Raw genomic sequence first — 5,725 nt, 5'->3', positions numbered from 1 at the left:
TTCTCCTGTGCGGCCGTTTTGATATAATCTGGAAGTTTTCGAGTCGTCGGCTTCAGCCCCCTCATAGGAAGTATGGGGGTGTTCGGAAAAGCATTTAATCACTCTTTATCCAATGTCTTGGTCCATGAAGGAGGTGATAATGCGGCGAACCAGGCAATCGGACTATAAGGCGTTAACACTTTCACTTAGCCATAGGAGTTCTATGGTGGGGCTATGACATAGCCCCTAGCATGTATGCGGTGTATGGTGCCTTACATATTTGATCTGAAAAAGATCCCTTGTGTGACACAGAGAATTGCTAAAGATTCCAATAAGTTGTCAAGTGGTTGACCAGCTCACGCCGCATCATGACAGTCAGTTATCGGCTTTCTCTACTGAGGTGCTCGTCCGATTTAGACCAGGGCACAATCACAATAGTTCTCCCTTTACTACCCTAGCCGATAGAGCGGAACGTAGGGTAGCAAGCATTGGAGCCAGGCAACCCTACTATTGACCCAAGACAATGATTCGGAGCTGATGCATATAAGGCCAAACTTGCGATGTCGAAGTACGCTATAGAGCTGTTCGGACTTTTACTGGCAACTCATTTGTTCCCACACCGAGCCCCTAGCAGGTTAGGCCAAGGTATTTCTGTGAAATAACTGTAGGAGCCATATTTGTCGGGAAAACCATACGGATGATTAGTTCGGATATTGTTTTCTGGTAACTGAGCCATATGCCAATGATTACTTATGATATATATATATATATAAGCCATCCCCGACTATTTGACATGCTCGGGGTTGGAGGCGGAGGAACGAGCATAGTACAGGCTCGAGAAATAGGGAGTGCGGTCGACAAAAAGTTATTTTGGACCTCCTGTCGCACGTTTGCGCTGCTAGTCCTTGGTGAAGGAATCCTTGATGGAAATAGCCCCTTAGGTGAGTGTACGGATCCGGACTCCGATAGAGCCAGTTTCCGATTTTTATCCTGTTCGTCACCTATTTTTTTTGAAGGATAACGAAGGAAGAAATAAAAATAAATAAATAATAATAAATAAAGTTACCGGAGTGCTTGCAGGCTTGTCCGTATTGTGCTTCCGCCAATGCCCATGGTATGTTGAGTGCGTAATGATGTGTGCGTGGTACAAACTTCGTAGGTGTACGTACTGGGCAGCGGAAGCCGGGTTGCTATTTCCATTCTAGGAGTAGTTGATCCTCGGGCAGAGACTGCTTTTGACCCCCGGTATTTCGTTGGTGAACCTTTCCGTCACCCCTGTTGCTTGGCGGCCTCCTCCCCCTATGTTCGGCGTTGAGCTTGCTGGCATGTTTAAATACCCAACAGTTTCTGTTGGCATGATTAGCTGGTTTATCGGGGTGGCCATGAATCTGGCAGGGTCGGTCCAATATCCTGTCCAGGTTGGATGGTTCATCTCGATTCGCCTTGAATGGCTTTTTCCGCTGATCGGGCTTGGGGTTGCTGAATCTGGCGTTGACCGTTGCGTCACCTGATCTTTCATTGTCATTGCGACTGTTGTTTTTGCTTCCTCGTGGCTTGCCGTTGCCGTCTCGGGTTTTGGAGGTGCCCTGGTTGCTGGCGCTATTGCTTCTACGAGTGAGCCAGCTGTCTTCTCCCGCGCAAAAGCGGGTCATCAGAGCAGTGAGGGTTGTCATGGATTTAGGTCCTTCTTGGCCGAGGTGGCGTGCAAGCCATTTGTCTCAGACGCTGCGTCTGAAAGCCGCAAGGGCTTCTGTCTCCGGACAGTCGATGATTTGGTTCTTTTTGACTAAGAACCGAGCCTAGAGCTCCCTGGCTGATTCTCCGGGCTATTGGAAAATGTGACTTCGGTCATCGGCATCCGGTGGCCGGACATGTGTTCCTAGGAAGTTATCGAGGAAGGCCTCTTCCAAGTCCCCCCAGCTGCTTATGGAGTTTTCAGGCAGGCTGTTTAACCAGTACCGAGCTGGCCCTTTTAGTTTTAGTAGGAGGTATTTAATGGTGTGGAGGTCATCCCCACGGGCCATATGGACGTGGTGGATGAAATCCACTATCCATATCGCGGGATCGGTTGTCCCGTCGTATGATTCAATATTGACGGGTTTGAATCCTTCGGGGAATTCATGATCCATTACTTCACCAATGAAGCAAAGTGGGTGTGTGGCGCCTCTATGTTGGGCCACACTGCGACGTAACTCCGAAGGAGTCCCCTTGCGGTTTTCGGCTTGGTCGTGGTGAGGTGTGACACGTCCGAATAGGTAGCCATCGTCGCGTGTCAAAGCATGCTTTCACGATCCGTAGATCGGTCTTGCGTGTCCTGCTCTATTGTCCAAGTCCCTCTACAAGTTGTCTGGGTAATCGCGACCTGTGTTGTTCCTGCCTTTACTGTGAGGTGGAGCGGTCTGGTTTTCGTCTTGAGTTGCCTCTTTATCCAGACAGAGTTGCCGGCGACCTGCCGCGTTGTGTGACGATGGTATGGGCTCCAACGCCCCGTCATCGGACTGGTATAGCGATTTGTGCTTTGGGTAGCTTTTGGCTAGGCCACTGAGGCCGTATTCTTCGGCGACCAGGACTTCGGTCCATCTATCATTGAGTAGGTCTTGGTCAGCTTGAAGCTGCTGCTGCTTCTTTTTCAGGCTCCTTGCCAAAGCTATCAGCCTACACTTGAAGCGCTCCTGTTCGAGGGGCTCTTCGGGTACGATGAAGTCTTCGTCGCCGAGGCTTACCTAATCTTCGGAGAGCGGAAGGTAGTTGTCGTCCTCCGAACCATCGCTGGCAGGGCATGTCCGTCGGGGCTGGCTTGCCCGTTTTCCTGTTCCTCCTGCTCGGATGTTGCTCCCATAGGGTCTTCATTGCTTTCGGCGCCGTCCGGAGTACTATTTTCTCCAGTGCCATTGTTTCTGCGGCGTGACTTGGGGCGGCGTTTGGGGCACCGGAACTTAGACTGTGACTCAGGAGTTTTAACTGGATCTCCTTGTCTTTCCTGCGAGGCTTTTTAAGTGTATCAATCATGTACACGTCATGTGAAGGGGTGGCCATCTCGCACCTGATGACTGGTGGGTCTTGGCCTTGCTCCTTATCTGCATCGTCGTCTATACCGTCAATGTCTGCGAAGCCAGGAGCGGGCATGTCGGTTAAGTCCTCGACAGTGGCTATGAAGTGGGTGGCAGGTGGGAAACAAAATTATCCGTCGTCAGCCCCTAGTTCGAACTGGACATAGTTCGGCTACGAGTCTCCCGTGAATAATAGGTTCTTTGAAGAGTTTAGCACATCGCCCAAAGGTGAGTGCTAAAAAACGTCCATGGCGCTGAATTCGAAGATCGATAACCGATCTAGCTCGGTGTCCGCAAGTGTACATGTTCCGGAACTTATAGCCGGAGACGAGTCCGGAGTTCCATTGGCGCAAATATTGCAGGGTGTCGAATCTGCGTGCGGCTCTAGAGCCGCGGAATCTGTGGCCTCGAATGGCACGATCTGCTCTTGTTTTGATGCCATTGCAGCAACAGGAGCCATCTCCTGAATCTGGTCCGATGACAGATTTAAGTCATGTTCATCGGGGCGAGGAGGAGCGATCGCATTGCAGAATATGACATTGTGCTGTCAAGTTATCCCATTTTAGATTGGCAAATAAAGAGATGGTTTAAATAATAGTAGAATGATATGACATTGTTCATAGTTAAGACATTGCAGAATATGACATTGTGATGTAGTGGGTAGGTTCACGACACCACTGGATTATGGATCAAGAACAGAAGCATACATGCAGTGCAAAAGAAGATCACTTGTTCTGTATAGTTTAATTTACATGGTATGAAGAAGGAACTTGGTTCTACAACTGAAAACTTAAATTGGGAAGGACAAACTTTTGTTTATGAACTACATAATAAACTTTAAACATGCAATTTGATGCAAACACCAAAAATAAACAACTATTGTGGTCATGCCTAACCAAATATACATAACAAAATTTGAAGGCTTCAGAAGGACAAACTTACATTATTGATGAAGACAAGCTCTATAAAGCCCTTGTCCATGCTGATGGGGGGGGCAATTCAAGAAGTTTACCACAAAATCTTCTTCATAAGCATTGCCTTTATTCTACATTTTGTTAAGAGTAAATATAAATGTGATAATACAAGAAAAAATGGAGAATATTTAAGATGAGATGAAGAGTGATGCTACATAACCAAGTAGCAATAAATGTAAGTACAATGGTACAGGCAAAAGGTACAACCAAGAGCAATGCAGAGCTAAACTTCTTCAATACCATCGGTGTTATCCAACCTTATGGTAAGAGTAAATATAGATCTGATGTGTAGAAAATTGAGGGCAAAGGAAAATAAGCTCCAGAGTGATGGTACATGTACAACTAGCTGTCAATATAAGTACACTGATAAAGGACATCAGGTACTTACAAGAACAATGCAGAGCTAAAAAATTTCATTGGCATTGGATATATTCTGCACTAATGTAACCATTCATACAGATCGGATAATATGTAGAGAACAATTGATAAGCAACCTGTCACATAATGAACCAGGTATGTATGCAAGTACAGTGATATAGGACAACAGGTACTAACAAGAGCACAACAGCGGGCAGCATATTTGTGATATCCTGCCGTCCTGTTCAAACCGGAATTCTTCTTCGAGTAGATTTCCTGCAAAAAAAGATCCGTAAGGCACATGCGGAAAAGTAGAAGTTCAAATTGCCATGTGATATCATAGACATTACCTCATCCTGGGAACGAGACCAGTGCATGACAAGGTTTTTCCATTCAATGACTTCTAAATTTAGCACATGAGACTTCACAGGAAATTCATTTATAGATTTGCCATCAAAGTGTGATTTCCTCATGTAACATCGATACTGCTGCAATGCTTCCTTGAAAAGCACAAGCAAGCTCTTCTCGTCACGAATATCCATATTGACCCTCACCTACTTACAACAATGTAATGTAAATCATTGATGTGTTCAATCAGCAGAAAATAGGAAAATAATCATCATGAATAATAGCACTTACACGTAAGTGGGACGGGAAGATGTGAAAATGGTGTTTGTCTTCACTATAATCTTCCCATGATGGGAATATATGCACGTAGTCCCTAACAACATTGAAAGCATTGTCTTTTAAACTGGGAATAACTGGAATGGGGTTCCAATCTGCAGGAATTGGCCGTCTCTGCAGTTGGAATAGGTCTTCGGCTGGTGGACTTGCTGTACTTTTTGCTGGAGTGGGATTTTTCTGTGGTACGGCTGGTGCTATGGCAACTGAAATCGGCATACCTTTTGTTGGAGTGTAGGTCCTATGTGGTTGGGCTAGTGGTGTGGCCAGTGAAGTATGGGTACAGTCTGCTGGAGTTGGTCCTACATTTTGTGTCACTGGTTGTAGAGCCAATATAAGTGGGGTGCTCCTTCAGGTTCGGCAATCACGCTCTTCCTTTTTGATGTCTGATGCATAAGAACAACATTTGAGTGAAAAAACATGGTATGATGACAGATGGAATATGTATTGATAATGGATGGGCATGGCATCTTGACATATATGATGTGTAAACTAAGCAAATGGCGGTGCTACAAATTATGCAAGATACGCGCAATCAATAAAACCTTGCCAAATTAGAACAGGCACCTTGATGGGTGAGCAGGACATGCCATCTGCCTTTTACTCCTCGAGGTCAGAATAGTCATTAGGATCATATTCTGAACAAGAATCTACAGGTGGGGAGCGTATGAGTTTCATTGCATC

The sequence above is a fragment of the Triticum urartu genome, chromosome 7 (assembly GCF_003073215.2).
Source record: "Triticum urartu cultivar G1812 chromosome 7, Tu2.1, whole genome shotgun sequence".
Classification (NCBI taxonomy): domain Eukaryota; kingdom Viridiplantae; phylum Streptophyta; class Magnoliopsida; order Poales; family Poaceae; genus Triticum; species Triticum urartu.
The sequence above is the reverse complement of the archived record's forward strand: the minus strand, read 5'-3'. Positions refer to the sequence as shown.